This window comes from Xiphophorus couchianus, chromosome 18 (assembly GCF_001444195.1).
Source record: "Xiphophorus couchianus chromosome 18, X_couchianus-1.0, whole genome shotgun sequence".
In the NCBI taxonomy this organism is placed as follows: Eukaryota; Metazoa; Chordata; class Actinopteri; order Cyprinodontiformes; family Poeciliidae; genus Xiphophorus; species Xiphophorus couchianus.
The window spans coordinates 23,989,519-24,009,366 of record NC_040245.1 but is presented as its reverse complement, the minus strand read 5'-3'; the positions used below and the strand labels follow the sequence as shown (position 1 = coordinate 24,009,366).

Genomic DNA, 19,848 nt, shown 5'->3' with positions numbered 1-19,848 from the left:
TGATTTGTGTGCGGAGCATATATGGATATTGTTGTGCAGGGGCCACATTCTGCAGTATGGCTTGTGATGCCACCGTGGTGTAATGCAGCTCCAGTCGAGGGTGTCACTGAGTTCATGGACATAAACCAAGCCACCGCCAGACTAGTCTGCTCCTCTCAGGAATAGCAATGGCTGAGGTGTTGGTGTGTGTATGCGCATGTGGGGGCGTGTGTGTGTGTGTGAGTATTTGTGAGTGTTTTTTAAAAAAAGAGTGTGGGTGGGAAGATTGAAAAAGATTGGAAAACAGCTAAAAGAAGAGGAGGATTCACAGGAGCCTAAAGACAGATCGATGGACAGACAGGCAGTCTCTCGAGAAAAGACAGTGAGTGATAGATGTCCAGGGGATATAGAAACATCGCTGGCAACAGGGAGAGAGACAAAAAACCGCCCACTGAAGAAAAAAAAAGAAAAAATCCTTCTAGTTTGATTTCACCACATCGGCATGCGGCATTTCAAGCACATAGGCCGTTATTACTCATGAAAAATTGCAAACAGCAACTCATACACACACACGCATTCTCTTCTGCACAGAGGCCTGCAGAAAGCCCTTTTAAGGTTAGTTCTGTCACTCCTACTCTGACACTAAAGCACATGTCAACCTGGACAGACATGCAGCCATGAATAAGGGAGTTGTGTAAACAACGAGAAGGCAGACAGTGACAGGCAGATGGACGGACAGGTAGACTGGTGCTAAGGCACAAGTGGCATGGCCTGTGGAAAAAAAAACAACAGAGAAGAGATATTCGGTGAATAATGAGATAGGAGCCCAAACAGACAAGAGGGAAACGGAGAGGTTTCAGAGAGAGAGGGAACATAAATTGAAATAGAAATATTTCATAAGCAATCGGGGCGATGAAAATCTCTGGCAGGGTATGGATCACTAAAAGCGAGACGCTTGCTGAAAGATGCCAAACGGCTGAAATACTTTTAGCCATTAAGATCAATAAATGGAATATAAAATATATTGTAGCAGATCTTCTTTTTTTTTTTTTAAACAGTGGGAATTTTGCACATTCTGAAGTCTGGAATTTTAGACCCAATCAGGAAATACCAAAGAAGTGGATGTTCCCTGAAAGAAAACATCTCCAGCTTTCCAAAATCCCTCTTTATGTCCGTCATACACAGACACACACACACACACACGCCAACACACGAACGGAGCGGCACGAAATCTCTTTTCTCATCATCAGAAAAGGCATCGGGCAAAACGGGGGGATAATCTGTACTCTTCAGTCGTCTATGACCAGTGATTCAGTTTGACACCTTAATCTGTGGAAATCACAGAGGACTCCTCCATGGAGCCAACTGTATTTACTACAGATTACATCTTCCACTGGTGTGCATTAGTCCAGTGACAGCTTTGCAGACTGCAGGGAAAACGGCAATCATATGCCACTGACAAACTCCTCGTGATTTTTGCCACTCAGTGAATGGCCTTGCGGGACTCCCCCAAAACCCATCGGCGGAGAGAGTGGCTGTCAATCTGCTGCTTTAAAGCGCCATATGGAACTCCCACTTTCAGAGACATTCTCCTAATGTGACCTTGGTCAATGAATTCTCCGTTTTCTTTATCCTTGATAATTGGAGAACTTAGATCAGGCTAGAAATGTGCTCATTTAACGGCACGTGAACTAGTTTCCGTCACACCAAGCAAATGCTAGAGACAGCAGGGAATTTGTGTTGCTTTACTTCAATGGGACATGTAAGATAATGAAACTAGAAGGAGGAATAAAAGAAATTAGAGCAAATTTACTGAGAAAATACATGTTCGGATGCACAGAGAACATGGCTGATCACTTGAATTGGCCAATTTTTAACTTGAAGCATCTTTGATTGGTCAGAACCTCAAAAAAATTTTTTTTTTTTTTTTTGAATTTGCAAAAATGCGCCGTACCTCGCTGCTAACAGGTCTCTTTTTAGAATGGATGTTGTTGTTGTTGAAAAGTTAGCTATTTACATTATCAGTAAGGTCTTCTAAAATAAAGTCAGATAAAGCACAGATATGTGGGAAACTATCCGTGCCAAACTAACTACTGTTCCAAGACATCAGTAGATAACAGGACGGCTCAAGAGAGTGTGGCAAAGTTGTCTTCTTCAGATGTTTTCATGTCGTTTCCTTCAGCGGTTCTTGATGCAGCGCCACCGCAGGCGAAAGGCGGGGCAACAGGCTCTTCAAAGGGCTTGGTTCAATTGACACAGTGCAGCGGTGAAAGTGAACCGCACTTGCTGAAAATGTAGCAAATCTTTCAATTTTGGTCCCCAGTTGAACCGAGTCCACTGCACCATCAGGCGTGAAAACACGCTCAGTGTCTCTTTGCTCTTGCTACCCTATACTCTAATGACCTTGTGGCTCTCTGTACCCTGATCTGCAGAGAAGAATTTTCTTTTTTTGGCCAGACACACAAGAGACAGAGACGCTGAATGAACCATAATGAACCCCTAAGACAAAGAATCAGACAGAACGCTGCAGAGAGAGAGAGAGAGCAACAAAGGCGAGGATTTGTGAGAATGCAAAACTGTGAAACAGAAAGAGAGGTGTTGAGATCAGAGGCTGAGAAGGACGCGTACACAATAACAACAGACATGGCACAGATGAAAAGCAGAGTGTAATGCATCGGTTTGAAAAGCACAACATGGAACCGCACAAATAAATGTTGCAAAAATTATTTGGACAGAAAGAAGACTTGTTGTGCTTCCAGCGACGTGCATATTAGTGGGTGGACCCACCCACACATCTTCATGATTTCTTCTTATACAAATGAAAGTTCAGTTTTCAGATTCGGTGTGTGATTTCTGTAACATCGGAGCTGCACACTTAGAAGTCCTTCCCTCACAATATAAGAATCTGTGGCTCTAAGCAATGAGGCTTTTACCTCGCCAGCCTGTTGATCCAGACCGTTCGAGTTTCAAAACCAAGCTTAGCAACTGGCAAACAGCATTTAGTAAATAAGACGAACCAGGCCTTTGTTTCAGTTTACATGAAAGCAAAAAGAAAATAGGAATAAAACATCACAGGCAACAGGATCATAGGTGGTAAAAGTGAATAAAAATATCAGCGGACATTAGGAAATCTTAAAGATGAGATAAATAAACTGTTTATTTTTTCCCTCCAGAGTAGAAACTGAAAATCAAATACATTCTTTATTTAGGTCTGCGAGTTCACATCTTCTCACATTTTGTTCAATATCGCCTTTAAATATTTGGAAGAACAGCGCTCTCTCTCTCTATATATATATATGTAATTATGTAAAGTATTGCACATTTTCAAAAAAAAAAAAGGTTTAGAGAAAAAATCAATCAATCAAGTTTATTTGTAATAGCACATTTCAGCAACAAGACAGTTTATAGTGCTTTACATCATAAAAACATAAAAGAAGAATTATCATATAGTCAACAATTGTGAAAATCAGCATCAGGCGTAGCATTTTGTCAAGTGCCATCATTAAAATCAACTTTTGAGTTGAGTAAATTCATCCATGAAGGGGAAAAATAGCCAGTGGTAAACATCCAACATGTTTTTGTTTCTCACTGGAAGCAATCGTATTGTTTTGGAGCGGTCAAGCCAGAGTTCTGACTTGAACCTGATGAAGAATTTTTGGTGAAAACTAAAGATTATTAATGTTGGTTCAACTTACCAACATTAAAATAATCGGTCGGTAAATGAAAGAAGGGCTTGGTTGTTGCAATGCTAGGATGCTACATTTTCAACAAGATGTCCGACAAAGAGAAAACGGAAACTTGATTGCTTATCTTTTGAGAGAAACTAACTTATTGGTTGAATAAAGATAATTCAAGCAATAATTAGAAATTTTAAAACAATTGAAATAAGGACCAACCAAAATGGCAAAGAGGTAAAGAAAATCTCAGCTGTTAGATTACATAGCTGCAATAAGAGTTAAATGTAATTTAGCTTTTTTTCTTACCAGAGGGGCCAACTAAAGATGTCTAACAATAGATTTGTAGCACACCCTCTGCTATGACTTCTTAACAGCATCTGGGAGGGGCTGGTTCACAAAACAACATACACCTTTTCTACAGCCATGATGTCCTTGCCCCACATCCTCTGCTTGTTTTTCAATAAAGTAACAATTGTACATCATCTGTAAAAAAGGAGCTTTTTTACAGGGTTTGGAAAAACACCAAACCCTTTATTTTTTTATTTTGCATTTTAACTAAGTGATTTGTGCTTCCTTGGGAGAAAATCTGCAACTTTTTGTGATCATTTTGATCCCTGAAGGGCTTGCTTGCATGTCAGAGTATAGCAGACGGCCAGAATGACACGAGATTTTGAATCATTTCCTGAGTGCAGTCTGAAGTCTAAGGCAGCAGTCGTCTTGCTGGTAAGTTGGAGTAATGCAGTGAGAATGAAACTGTGCTTCTTCTTTCTTTTTTTTCATTCATTCCTCCGTGCATGAGGATTTAATATCATTTACAACAAACGCACAAATCAAAGTGTTTTCTGGAGAAACTCATCTGCTCTGTTTTCTTTTTTCTTCTTTTTTCTTTTTTTTTTGAAAGATTCTTTACTGAGTTATTATTTGTCAGCTCAGGTCTTTGACCCGTTCAAACTGCTTAAGTCCAACTAACACTGATTTTGGCGGTGAACTAATTCATTCAGACGCATCCCTTAGCATCCAGATCGCGAATAAAAGATACGACAGGACAGGATGAACCAAAAAAAACAACAAAAAAAAACAAACATAATTGACATAGAGCTTTGTTTCTAAGTAAGCACATAAAGACAGTAAACAGTAAAGACTTACTGCCTCTCTGCAAGGATTCATCTGACTGCTGCTGAGGGGAGAACGGAAAGTGAAAACCTCATGCTTGCTTCGCGGCAGTCCTCGCTCTTTCACTCCCTCTGTTACTGCCCTCTCTCCTCCTTCTCTTCTTTCCCTTCGCTTTCACCCTCCCCTGCCTCCCTTCCTTCCTCCTCCTCCTCCTCCGTCTTCTTTTCCTCCCTCCCTCACTCCCTCTCTTGGCAGAGCTTTACTGTATTCAGCAACACCAGTCTCCATATAAGGCGGCCCCGCTAAACATGTCGCACATAATTTATCCACGGCAGGCTGCAAGTTCACCTTTCACAGCTCACACTTGGACCGCATGAAAAAGGAGAGAGAGAGAGAGAGAGAGAGAGTTAGTCCAACTTCAGCCACGTTCCACAAAATTTCACACTCGGTAAAGGCGCGCGCGCAACTGTTTTGGGTGCGCGCGTGTGTTAACAAATGCTAACAGTCAGACCGTGGAAACGCTACCTGGAGACCAGTACGCGGTTCACCTACCTACATCGTATCCAGGGCCGTGCAGAGACCTTTGGGGGGGCAGGGGCTCGAAGTTAAAAAGGGGCACATTGAACAAGATCTTAAAACTCCGTACAACAACATAGCAACAACCCATATTGATCAAGAATCTAATTGGATCCTGCTGTATCATTGCCATCATGCGGGGACAATGCGAAGCAAATGTAGTCTATATTTTCACCAGCAGGTATAAAGTTGCTGTTTCTGCTGCTGACAGTCCTGGAGGGCTGAGCTGATCTGAGACTGTGGCTGTTAAACAGACCACGGGAGAGAAGGTCGCTGGTTATAAAGTTATGAAATATGCTAAATTGCTGCCATTTTACTAATTAAGCCCTAATAATATCTATTTAACCTCTAGAACAACTTGGCTGCAGACTGATTTATAGATCAAAAACTCAAAGGGGTTAACTTTATATAATTTTTTGATGTTAGCACCTCTGAGACCTAGAATTATAAGACTGGGATATCAAGGCAAAGAAAACAGTAGCTACTGGTAGGGGTCATTCAGGGCCCTCCAGACACTCAGGGGCCCCTAGAAATTGTTTAATTGTACCACAAACCATAGATCTAAACCTGTAGCATCATTTATAGAGAATAACAATGTTATTACATTTTATTTAATGCATGCTGAGAAAAAAAAAATTACATTTAGGATTTAATTACTAAGTTTACTTTGTAAAAGTTTAAAGAATCATCTTGATAGTTTGATTGTTGTGTTACCATGGCTACAATATGGTGTAATCTTTGTGTTTGATTTGGGTTTGTTCACAAATGCATCACAGCAAATAACCAATAATCAGTCAATAAACCTGGTCTCCCTCTCACAGATTCACCTTATCTATATTGAAACATGTCAGTGATGCTGAGGTTCTTAATAGGACGGGCATGAAGAGCCGTCTGTGAATCTTTGCAGATGCTGTGAAAAGCTGTGTCCACCTACAAACCCACTTTTTCTCAAGCTCTTGTCTGCGCTGCCGCATTTAAAACCTGACTGACAGGAATAAAATAAAAATAATAAAGAAAAATAACCCTTCAAGAAATATGTTGGTTTTTTTTTTTTAAAGAGGATTTAAACGTCTTTGTTTTGTGACCGAAACGGGAAACTGCAGCAAGAGAAGGTGAGATGAAATAGAAGTGTCAACAAGCGAGATCCCTGCAGAGTGCTTCCTGGTTGTGAGCATCATCGCAACTATCTGTAATGATGGCTCAGTTTCTGCGCTATCAAAAAAAAAAAGAAAACCCTGCTGACCTCTCTTCCGCCTCTTTCTTTCTAACACACTCACAGAGAAAAAAAAAAAAAAAAACACCATCCAGACAGCAGTTGCAAAACCGATGAAAACAAAAAGCGATGAGTTGCAGAAAAAGACAGATTGGGAGCAAGAAACAAAAACAAAAAATGATAGCAACTCTTTGAATAGTAGTTCTGGTTGGTATTTTCCTCCCTCCTCCACAGCTTCGGTCCACTCACAGGACAGCAAGAGTCACAGCTCTGTTGCCATGGCGTCTAACTCCATCAAACGCTACGTCAGGTGTGTGTGTGTGTATGCGTGCGGGCATCTGTGACCGTGCCGGCGTTTTTTGTTTTGTTTTGTTTTTTTCCAGCTCATCGAAGTGTGTGTGCATACGAGCTGCATGTGGGTGTTGCCAAGTGATTCAGAGCCACATCACCGGTTGCAATATATCAGGTTTGTTTGGGATTTATCACCGCGTTGGCTTTTGTGTGCACGAGATTGTGTGCGAGAAAGTGGAAGAGTAAGGTGTTGATTGAACAGCAGCCTGCAGCCTGCTCTCAAAAGCACCTATGATGAATCTCTGCGCTGCTCAACGTGTTAATGTTTAGCTCCAGCTACTATAAATATTTATCAGCTCGCTCATAGAGCCGGAGCAACTCACCGTGGGGCCCCCGCTTGTGTGGAAATTTAGAATTTCGCCCCGCATTGTCTTGTGCCCTAAAAAGGTCCTGCGGCTGCTTTGCAGGATTATGCTGAACTTTCAACAGGTTCACAAATGTGTGTTGTTGTTGTTGGTTTTTGTGTTGGTAGGAACAAAACAAATTCTAAAATATACACATATCTATACCGGCAATAATAGCAGTAATCTTCAGAGAGAAGCTACAAAATGTATTATAGTTAACAATTTATTGTCAGTGACAAAGGGATAAAGATCTCAGCGATGCACGCAGATTAGAGGAGGCGCCGTGCCAACGCTACAGTATATTACAAAAACACAAATTCAATAAAGTAGATTAAACCTTTAATTGTGGCTAATCACATTTAGAGCCAGCCCAAAGTATAAGCAAACAAAGGAGCCGCTTGGGCTCCCCTGAGAGTGGGGGACCTCTCGCTTAGACTATAGATGCTAAAACGTAAAATCTGTGGTTAAATTTATTCAGAGCAACCCAACTTTTAGACTTCAAATATTTCTGGATAGTAAAATTTTTTCCATTTTGATTAGAACTTAAAAAGAATATGCTAGTAGATACCATGCTAAATACAATATAACAGATAGTTATGATAAGTCATAATTTACTGTTGATCGACTGGTGGTGTCCGTAATGCACACTGTGATCGGCGGTAACTGCCAGAATTAATGCTCTGTAGTCAGGATTAAAAACAGAGTGAACACACGACTTATTCACTATTTATTTATCAAATGATATAAGCTGAATGTCAGTCTGATTCTGTAAACTAAATCTATCTAAACTGTCATGCATATTTAGGTGCTGAATGTTCAAAATTAATCCTTTCATTTGACCTTTCCAGATTGATAAAGACATAAAACTGTTTAGTAGCCTTCTTTCAGCCAGCTGACCGGCAGTGTGCATCAACAGGCGGTTAAAGGGCAGAGGTGTGTTACTTTGGGTCACACTCTGACACTTTCTCGAGTCTAATATCTCAAAGGATTTCAAACTGTAGAACAATGTGATTAAAAAAGTTTATCAGCCCCAAATTTTATCTAACAGTCAGGGTAAAGCTTTCACAGTGTGTTTTGAAGAATCAAAAATTGGTTACAGTTTTTCCTTTTTGTTTTATTCTAAAGCGCATTATGTGATTTCACAAACAAAATACGGTTTGATAGAAACTCAACCTCTGCTCCACTTTTAGATTTTTAACTAGACATGCCGGCAGGAAGCACCATATTTGCAAATTGTTTCTAACTCGACTGTCGCGGTTTCGTACACATCCTCAATGCGTAAAATACTGCAAGGCAAACTGGAGCGCTGTTAGCAAGCCCAAAGAAAAGTCTCCCTTTGTTGACTCACAAACAACTTTTTTCCTCATTCACAAAGAAATGAATCTTAAACATAGATACACCAAAAAGTCAAAAAACAGAGCTTCACAGAAAGGGCTTACATTAACGGCTTTCACTCACTTCCTCGGACAAAAATGACTTTGGCAGGAACTAGAATGCTTCGCAGCACATTGCAGACTTCATTCTCCTGAGAAATATTGCTGAGTTTTAATAATACAAATTCTCATTACACCTACGCTAATTAGCATTACCTTCCACACTAAGCTGCAACACACCAACCGCAGTTTTATATCCACTTGGATTGGCTGCATTTGTCATTTTGCTCCCTCTAAAACAATGCAGGAAGATGCACGTTTGTTTTTTATGCAACAATTGTAATGTGTAAGAAAATAATGACGGTTGTCCGTGGTCATGCCTACGTGAATTGATATTATTTGTGCTAGAAAATGTGTAGTTAAATAACAGTACTCTCCCAGTGACAGGTTTTTAAGTCTAAAGCGAGAGACACGGTAATAAGGCACCGAGGCACAGTGAAAGGTTTTGGACTTGCAGATAATTGCTGCAATTGCAGATAATTTAATGCGCACTAAGGTTCCCGCTCACTGCTCCGCTGATGTCTGTGTAAGAAACCAAGGACTTTCTCTCATTTGCACGAGTTGGTGGCCCTCATTCGGCTCATAGCAAAACAAAAAAGACATGGACTCTTGAACATATGTCCCTTGTGTTCCACACCATTAAAGACAGGCACAAGTGGAGGGCGGGGGGCTTGAAAAAGAACAAAGGCAGGGCTAGTTTGGACAAGGAAATCTGGTTCCATATATCATCCCCGATCCACTGCGCTAAGGAAAGCCAGAGTTCGACTGAAGAGCAGAAGAAATTCCACCGAGGGAGTTTTACAAATCGCATGGCATTGAAAGTTCCTACGGGGAATCCTGGTGTGATCCTGACAGCTTTTTAACATTCGCAGCAGGCCAATGCTCTGTTCCTGAGTTGCTAATAATATACACACGATCATGCAGGCTGCCTGTGTCTGCAACGTGTGCTGAAATCGAAAGTATTCTGCAGTTTTACTTCATGGGGAATCATGGCGTCTGTCCATAGGCTAACCCCCAAGCTAAACCCCGGCAGCAAAACGATTCGAAGACATGCTAAATCCATCACTACAACTTATCACTTAGAAATAATTGGCATGAATATTGTTTACCGGAGGAGTGCTGGACCGTCAAGATCGTGTTCGATCGACCGCCTTTGCATTTCCTTAACTTTCATCAGCAAATAAGTTAACTTGTGTTTTCTAACAATGTTTTGTTCAGAAACAAACGGCTTCCTTCACCTTCTTTGGTAAACTGTATGTGTTAAGAGGCTTGGGATATACAATTGTTATCATTGTTTGCAGCAGCTTAACAAACAGGGAACATTCTAGAAAAATCCAAACTTTATGGTGAACAAATATTTGGTTTCCAGAACAGCTCCTTTGAAAAAAAAAAGAAAATCTGTCTTTGAAATGAACCGACGATCTGTCCTGGAAAGACCCTGACATTCGCCCAATGGCATGAACCCTCATTTAACGATGGATGGATGGATGGATGGATGGATGGATGGATGGATGGATGGATGGATGGATGGATGGGTGGATGGATGGGTGGGTGGGTGGGTGGCTGCTCCTTCTGAACACCAAGTTTTCAACATAGGAAAGACAAAAGAACATGCCATTTAGCTAGCATCTAAATATTAGCTAAATTTGTTACTCAGTCAGGAAATGTCAACAAGACGAGAACCATTCACTAAATTGTACCCATATCTATAGTGGGAGCAAAAACTGATGAGTTAAAATTAAATCTTTGGCAAACAAGACCGAACAAAAGCCCATGTTTACTTTGCTGCCATGCACTTTGAGGTAAATGGTGGCATAGTTTAAAAAAATCCAAAGATAACTGATTATGAAACGTCAGCAAATTGTTCATAGTGTGCCAATGTGGAAACTGTGAAATCAATTTTAATTCAAAATCCAATGTATCCCTGCTAAGAAGTTTGTTTTTTCGTTTGGCTGATCTGAACAAGGAATGTTTTTTTTTTTTTAAAAAACAACATTTCTAGACACAAAGGGTTTTTGTCCATTAAAGTGCTTCCCATGTCAGCATGAATCAATCTGCTGAAACATTCAAGGTGAAAATAAATATCTCAAAGCTTCTATATGAAACACACTGAATGCAAATCTAGTAAAAAAAAAAAACCTGAACAAACTCAGAATACCTGGAGGCGTGTCACTTTTAAGAGAATGTTTAACTGGAGTAAATCTGTAATTTAGGAATCATCGGTTTAATTTCTGACTAATCCCGCTTTTAATTTTCTGCTGAGTCTCCTCATTACAGTGCCGAAGCACATTTTTATGACACCGTCCCAACAGGGGAGGAGACCAGAAATTTCTCATTTGGGTCCCCGAGTAATAAAAGTCAAGTGTCCCCTCCCCTGAGCTGCTGCAATCGCACTTCCCAGCCCGTCTGTGTCTCTGGTGCAACTGATACGGTCACGAGCCTCTGTGGCAGTTAAAACCACAAAATGACCCATTAAAGAAATGGCGCGGTTTTACCGATTAGCTCACGCTGGCTTGATATCTAAGCCTCCAAAAAAGAAAAAAAAAAAAAAAAAAGGAAAAATAGAGAACGTGTGTATTTTAGCAGACGATTTAATGCTGCTTCTGTAACCTGACTCTGTAAAGCGACTCCTTATGATTTCTGACATGAAAGTAAAACTTTAAAACGTGTCATTGAATCAGACGTGCTTAACCGTTAACAGCCATACATTTCAGTTTCTCAGATAATTACTTTTTTTTCACCGTCAACTATATAAACACTGTTCCCCTTTGACACAGAATTCAGTTTTCCCAAAAGTTATTCTGTGACCTGACCTGGCCTTATATCTAATGTTCACGCAAAATCTACATAGCACATTCAAATCTGAATACAGTTAAAAAGCATTTGCACTAGTACAGAAAAAAAAAAAAAACAACATTAAAAGAGATGAAGTGACACAAAAAGAAAAAAAACCCTGAAATATTAAATCCATGCCAAATGTTTCGATTGGCCCTTCTTCCCAGGATTATTGCTTTTCAGCGAGGCAGAACGGAAACCGTCTGGAGCAACAGGCAAGGAAGTTGTCGGAATCATAACATGTCAAACATTAATAACGCCGTGACATCTGTGTGGAGCTGCGGAGAGCCACTCTCTGCTTCCCTCCTCTCACTGGGCAGTAACAGACACACACGCCCCCCCACACACACAAAAGGATCATCTCGAATAATCAGCAGCCGTCTGCAGCGGTCGCCTCAGTTTCTCCTTACCTGCTTGGTTCTCTCTCGTTCTCTCTCTCTCTCTGTGTGTGTGTTTTCTTCTGCGCCCGCTCCGGCCATATGGGTGCGCACAGGCTCGCACACGCACACAACCCCTCAAACAGGAACTGATGAATCTGCACGACTTCAACCCTGCAGCGTGCAGTGCATTATGGGGTTTCGCTCTCTCGGTCTCTCCTCTCCTCTTTTCTCTCTCTCTCTCTGTCGGCAGTGTTAGAGGAGGATGTCCTCACCTCCTGTCTGGAAAGAGGAGGGCAAAAGCACACACACACACACGCGGTCACGCAAGCATGATGCAGAAGAAGACTCGTAAAGATGACTGCCGCGGCTTTGGTTACCATGGCAACAGCCTCCCTCCATGCCCCCCTCCTACCCAGCCCCTCTTCATTTTTGCTCCTCTGATGTAGTTGAGCCTCTCTTAGTTAAGCGTTTTCAGTTTAAATCAGGAAAGAAAGTGAAACTAAAACTTTTTTTTTTGTCAGATAAACACACTCATCGCGCTCCTCTCCACTTGTATTTGTGCTCCGCTTTTAGAGGTGAGCTGAGCAAGAGAGAAATGACAAAAGACTTGTGTTGACATGTTGATAAGCAACTGTTGCTTCTGCCTTCTCAGATAAAGAGAGGGGATTATGGCGTCAGAGGGAATAGAGATAGCTGCAGATGCTGTGTGTTTGCACGCATGCAGATGCATGTGGGCGTGCGTGGGTCTGTGTGTGCATTGGCTACAGGAGTTTGGGGACGGTTCCATCCAATGCTTTATTTCCTCTTCCTCATCGCTCCTTCTGGTGTAGAAAGCCTGGATCCCTAGAAGAACAGGATGGTTGACCGTACATAGACTTAGCTCATCTACCTTCTGACCATACAGTACATTTCCGGTGACTGTATGAATTTCACATTTCGAAAATAAAATTGCTTAATGGAAACACGGCAATTTAGAAAAATACTGATTGTTTTTTTAAGAAAACGGCTTCTGCGGCCATTTTGAAATCGGCTTATTCCGCAAACACTTTTTTCGTATCACACGAGTCACACATGATCAACGATCGGATGAAGAAGGCGACAGGAAGTAGGGATGTTTTTCAATGGCTTATCTTGTGAAAGAATTTGCAATGGAATTGCAAATCTATGTTGTTGTTTTTTTTTTACATGAGCAGAATATTGACAAATAGTTTGCGCGCGTTTGTAAAGAAAACCCATTCAACGGCTCTCAGTATCATCTCAATAGTGTGCCATCTGGATTTTGGGTTGGTTCAAGGAAAAGGAGACCCAGAGGGGCATGCATTTATTCCTTTTGGCACAAACGGTGGGCGGAAGGGTCAGAGATGCATGAATGACACAAGAGTAAAAGAATTACATGCAAGGGAAGGAGAGCGACTAAGAAATAACGTTGAGATATCCTCTCTCGTGTCTCCCTTGGTGACAGAGTGGGTGGGAAGCCGAGGCTGTCCTTCAGGCCTTGCAAATCACCAATACACAGCTGAACCCAACAGAGCGACTTTAATTCTTCAACGCTCAGTGTTCCGACCCTTTTGTTTGTTTTGTTTAAAAGCTACGAGCCCGCTTCCTTTAAGTTTCCCCTGCTGAGTTTAGCGATGTCCCACTTTTCTCCAGATGTGATCTCACCACTCAAACCGGCTTTGGCTGGTTCTCTTGTTCATAACTGTAAAGATATTCACCGTTTATGAAACCCTCACACTAAGTTTAGCAGCAAATAGGGGAAAACGCTGCATTCGCGTGGTGTTCCCTCTCTCCCAGTTGTTGGCGGGTACCGCTGGCAATTGGGCTCACTTTCGATTCATCGCCTCAATAGTTGGGACGAAAATTCAGCCAGAAGACTTGGCATAGTAGACAAATAGGAGTGTGACTTAAGGTTGTTCTAGTTTTCCAGGTAATTTGCACTTGTGGAGACCTACCTCGAAAGGAAAACAAAAATTACTGCACTGTGTTCCCAGATATGTTTACATTCCCAGTTTTCTAAGGGCAAATTTTATTTGCGTAGCAGATGAGGCGACTTGACAAATCACTGTAATTTGCACATGGTGCTTTTCTTTATGAAATTAGTTGAGTTACTAATCCAACTTGGATCATATACTTTTGGATGCATAAACCAACAGTTTATGTTTTGGTAAGTAAATGAATGTCACTTGTTTTGAGGCCTTAAGTCGACACATATGGCCGCCTTCCTAAAATAAGGAATCACCTTTTTGTCTAAATTATGTTTTGAAAAGAAAGAAGAGCAGATTATTTATTTAGTTATTTGTTTTTTGGGGGGGGGACAAAATCACTTTAGTCAAAAAATGACATTGTTTTAGGAAGGTTACAACGTTAACTTTTGGTGTAGCTGTATTAAGGAATGTCAGCTATGCCCTCCTGAAAACAAAAACACGAAAATCCATAAAAGGTTTTACCTAAAATGCATTTGAATGCATCATAATGTAACAACAGCAGAAAAAATGTTCCTGGTTCCTATTTCAAACTTAAGATTGATTTTTGCTTTCTGAGGGAGACAAAATCTGAAACAGATCAGCAAAGCAGACGTTTTCAATCTATTTTCGCTTTCTGCAGGAAGCATAAACCAGCTGGGACTCCTGTGGTCCTTGTAATGAACTGTTGCTGAATTTGAGGGACTCTGAGCAACTTGCTCAGATTTGAAAGCCAGTATGATTAGTCTGCTCGTTGGGACTAATGACAATAGCAGGTGTCCACAGGCTCCATGTGCCACATCTACTCATTAGGGATATTAACATTAACTACCTGCACACACACTCACACGCCCACAAAAACCCCTCACTGTTCATGGAACTATTCATTAATGACATTTCAGTGGCCCTTGAGCACAACGACCATTGATTAGGCTTATGCATAATGATGGTGGTGGAACTGCTGGTGTAATTATTGCTGCCTTCTGACTTCTGTTCATATGGATTCAGATTTTTTATAACTAACATGCAGTGAAGGTATAATACATCTTCCTGACATGGATAGCTGTAGTAAACCTCAACCTAAACCTAGGAGCGTTGCATGACATCTGGTTGCCCTGAACACAAATAACTTGTGTCGCTAACCACCAAAAACCAGTAATCCATTATTTTTTCGCTGCATCTTTTTCTTTCTTATTTGGTGGTGGAAACGTTAAGGTTCAAGAAGACAACAGACTTTAGTGGAGTTAAAATAAAGAAACAAATGAAGTTTCAACAAAAAATGTAACAGTGTAATACAGAGTTAACACTCATACTGTAAAATGTTGTTAGAATAAAGCTTCAAATATATGCGGGACCGAAGCTGACCTAATTAAAAATAAAAGCAGAAATATGGATATTTCTGCTTTTATTGTTTTAATTATAAAACTAAAAGCAGATATAAGTAAAAGTAAATATTGATGTCAGGAAATGGCAACAAGCTAAGATGAAAATGAAAAAAATATATATATATATACATACATAATTTTTTTTTGGATTATGTCAGTTTTGGTCCTCCATACAAATAATGTGCTTGTTTGATGCAAAACCCCGAAAGCATCCAAAATGTTTGACTTTACAAAATCATCAGACCCATATAATCATGACAGGTTTTATTTTCTTTATATTCATTAGGAGGAGCTTATTAAAACCAGAAAATTCTCAAAATTTTGCAGAACTTAACATAAGTTAAGTAATTATTTTAGACTGAGAGACTTTAACACTGTTGCTGAAAGTAAGCCATTTTTGAAGCAGATGTAACAGCCTGAACATGGGCTAAAAAGTTTTTATGCCTTTGTTGCTTTTAAATTTATTATTTTACATGTTTTTCATTATTCAAGGCAGTTTGGTGTTGCTTCAGTAGTAAATTACTGCAAGTAAAATGATGCTTTGCTACATTTTTCTCGTCTATAACAGTGAACTAACTGCTTAGCAACAACTAACTACAAAGCATTTTCATGTACAGACTTCTCTAAATTGAACACACACATAAAACATCATGTGGCAGTTTTCATTACGGGCTGATTAACAACTCGTTTTTTGGACAATCAGTAGCTTTCTTTAACTGAGCTAATAAAGGCCAGAGCAGCTTTTGCTCAGAATCAACCCAGAGCTGATAAGTCCAGCATGTGTTTAAATAAACTGCCACACAAAACCCAGGAACACCAGAACCAGCACATGTACAAAGAAAGTTCTCAAAGAGCAGCTCCGTTTTGAGTTGTACTTTAAAACGAGTGCTTTATCGCAAAATTGTGTTAATATTTAAAGTCCTCAAGATCAATTTTCTTGTTACTGACATGAGAGAGAGCCAAAGGTTTTTTCTAAGACTCCAATTTTGACAAAGGTCTCGAAATGGGCTCTTCTCCAAACGATATTAGCAATTTCTGAGGATTTTCTGATCTGGTCCCAGGTATTGGCTCCAGGACTGTCCTGTGTGATAACCCCTGACGATGCTCAGTTCCTGATACCCATTGTTTGTCCGCTTTCGTGCGCCTTTCTTAGTTGATTATTTTTTTTTCCGTGGCTCAGAATTAGAGTCCTGGGAGAGTTGTGAAGAGCACAGCTGTAACTCCCTGCATTAAATTTCAGGACGTTCAAACTGAAATACGACGTTTACAAAGACAGAGAGGGGTTTTTTTACGTTTTTTTTTTTTTTTTTCCTCAGTAAATTTTGTCCAGACATGATTAACTAGCATAGTAATGAAATATGTTACAAGCCAAATCAATAACTCATTTCTGCCTAAGCACTTAAGACAAACCGTTCTGGCTGAAGGCGTCAACAGGAGCACGACGTGAGTTCATTGAGGAGTGTGGCTGTATGTACTGACCAATCTTTATGACTGATCTTGCATAAAGCTGTATGTTTTTTTTGTTGTTTTTTTTAAGTGACACTTGTCGGAACGTTCTTAATTGAGTTAACCCGTGTTTGGCCATGCTGAAACCGCAGCTGGAAGTAACGGGTCTCACTGGGAAAACAACGTCTGCAGCAGACGCAGTGAGCGAGTTGAGTGCTAAACATTTGCTACTCATGTAGAACATGTGTAGCTGATGAAATATAATATTTTCCTTTACTGTACACACATGGCATTACTGTAGAATTAGACAGAGATGCAGTGCTGCCTGTCGCTTACTCTCAAAAGACTTGGATAGGTATGTTGGACCAAATAATTCTGACCTGTGCATTCCCCCTTAACCGCAACCCAATCCAAGTTATTTGCAAGTGCATATTCCCTTGCTTACTCTCAGCCTGCTCCTGCAGACTCACAGCGAACAGAATGACCAAGCACCGCAGCACCAAGCTGATTTCTGTTTAACAATTCCCAACATGCAGACTCCCTTCTACGCTCTCAGCATATCCCTAATAGCAATCAACAGGCCTTATGCCACCGTAGAGTTACATTAGGCCAGCCGAAATTAAATCAAGCGTCACACTCTTTTATTATTGCCATCGGAAAGAGGTTAAGCGCAATGACGCTGGCTGAGCCCATGAAATCTTCTACGAAATCGAATCATCATCCAATAAGAGTTCCGTATGAATGTGATTTACTACCCTGCGTCCCAAGACAAGACTGCGAACTAGCAAAAGGAAAGCAAAAGTTGTCCCTTTTAAATTCACGTTTCCATGTGACGACAATAATGTTCTGGACTGTGGCAGCAAGAAGAAATGAAGGATTTTTATATGCAATGAGACATTCGGTAACCAACGCCAGATGCTATCACCACGACTAGGTGTCCTTGAGATACTTTTTTTTTCTCCGTTTCAACAGTTGTTACATGATTAAACTGAGCAACTTTTTCTTTTCCTGCGGCAGTGTAGGGGCTTAATTTTACTAATTAGAGCTACCTGTTTGAGTCTTTGAGGAAAAGTCAACACTGAGGTTCAAACAAAACGCAGGGATCGCTAAGAGGCTAATCTGTATTTGGAAACACGACATACAACTGGAGGCAAAGATATAGAGGCTCTGTCAAGGTCTGGCCTGGAAAACATTGAATCTGAATGGAATTTAAACAGAATGAGAAGAGGCGTTAGAAGCCTAATAAACACCAGGAGGGGAAGTTTAAAGTTACTCATGTTTGAGGCCTAAAAACAACAAGTCTGGGCGAGCTTCCGAAATGAAAAAAGAAACTTGGTGAAATAAGAAGCAACCAGAATAAAGGTGTAACGTTGCACTTTTTGTCTTGAATTGCTTAAGCGCAATTTTGAAAACAGAACCCGTGTTTTCATTACCATTAGCAACACACTTCAGATTATTTTCAAAATGGAAGACTTCAGTGAAAACTAGGCAATTTCTTCATTTTTGTGTTTGATGTTTTCAAAACATCAAACACATCAATCACCCCCCAAAAATGGCACAGATTTACTCTGTAAACACATTGAATTCAATAACACAGTTTACAGCTTTTTGATACCTGCCCTTTACTCAATTCTTACATTGTTTGTCATCTTAAAATCACGATACACAATTATTTCCTCCAAGGGGTTTTGAATTGCTGCTGAGTAAGTAACTGAGTACTGTAATCCAAAAATGTATACCACTTAATGCCTCACAAAGTGAGCCATTCTGTATGAAGGTAAAACCCTTAGTTACTGTCTGCACGTGTTTACAAAATACTTGTCTAAAACGCTTTTCACACCTGAATTACCGTTGAATGCCGTGAAACGAGGGAGGTCTCGACATTTCTAATAACACAGGCGTTTCTCTGGGATGTTAACTGAAAACCTGAGGCTGCCTCGGAGATCAGAGCGTTGGAAAAACAAAACGCGCGCGCCCCCTCCCCCCGCACGCATTCAACTGAAATATGGTTGCATGCATGGTAAACATGGTGGGAGTGAACAAATCTCAGCAGATTTCCCTTGGTAACTGGTGGTAAATATTTATAAGCAGGGGCTCTAGCCTCATCACAGCTAGCAGAGGAATGTGTAAATGTGTGTGAAAGTGGAAGAAAGACATGAAGAAGTAATGAATATTGACGAGAAGGCTGAACTTGAGAACACCTGCTGTAGGGTCGGAAAGAAAACCGATTACAGTGGAACAAACAGAAAAAGAAAAACATCGGCTTTAGTGAGAATTAAGATGTATCCAAGAAATTATAGAAGAAGTTTAACCCTTCAAAGATGTCCAACACTGGATGGTCACACTGCGACTACCTAATGCTGAATAATGAGTGTTCAGTATTTTGTTCGTTTACCTGTGATGCATATTTTCAGGACTATATGAAAATTGGAGCATAGCCCAATTAGGAAAGTAAAAGTTTAAATGTTTGGCTCAGCCCAGAGAATTTTTTATCAGTCATCTACTCCAACCGGCCACCATTCTTGAACAAGACGCTAACGCACAGACTGATCCCCAACCTGAAAGGACAAGTGAACCTCTTTTCTGGTTGTAAACCCCCGTCTACACACTCAGAGGTACTAAACCTCAGAGTTCCCTTTAAAGGCCGCCAACAAAACCTCATTACCTGCTAAAAAGCAAAAGGTGAGATCCTGAGGTTTTTTTTAAAACCAGACACTTCTCCTCTCCATGACTACGCCTTTGGCTGCCCATAAACATAACAAACAAGATCGGTGTCAGAGGTCAACCTTAGTGGAGTCCAACCTGCATTGAGGAACAAACTAAACTGTTTTTGTTTTTTTGGGGGGGTTTTTTGCAAAGATTTAAACACAGCTCTTGCTGGCTGTGGGCATACAATATCAGAATATTTAAGCTCAATGTCTATGTGCCTTTTTTTTGGTCAAATTTAAATTAGTCAGAGATTACATAATAAAATCATTAATTCATGAGCAGTGGACATAATTAGTTTATTGTAGGTGGAATTATTTAAGTTAAAAAAACGCTCTTTTTTTAAAATTTTTGGTTGAATAATGAGAGTGTGAGACTTAATCCAGTTATAGGAAATGAGTAATAAACAGAGACTAGCTTGAGGACGGTTTGTCTTATCTGTAAGCTGT

At 40.4% G+C, this 19,848-nt stretch overlaps 1 protein-coding gene across 9 annotated transcripts in view; it reads right to left on the bottom strand.

Moving 5' to 3' along the window:
* Nucleotides 1–12,182, bottom strand: part of LOC114161955 (muscleblind-like protein 1) — a 74,685-nt gene extending 62,503 nt beyond the window's left edge. For 5 of the 9 annotated variants that reach the window (XM_028045653.1, XM_028045660.1, XM_028045656.1 and 2 more), the window contains exon 1: nt 4,803–4,937. The gene's annotated coding sequence lies outside the window, so the exon portion shown is untranslated. Of the gene's footprint in view, nt 1–4,802; nt 4,938–11,931 lie in introns of those variants that run through there. The other 4 variants (XM_028045657.1, XM_028045659.1, XM_028045655.1 and 1 more) reach the window with 3 other exon arrangements.
* Between the last annotated feature and the right edge of the window lie 7,666 nt (nt 12,183–19,848).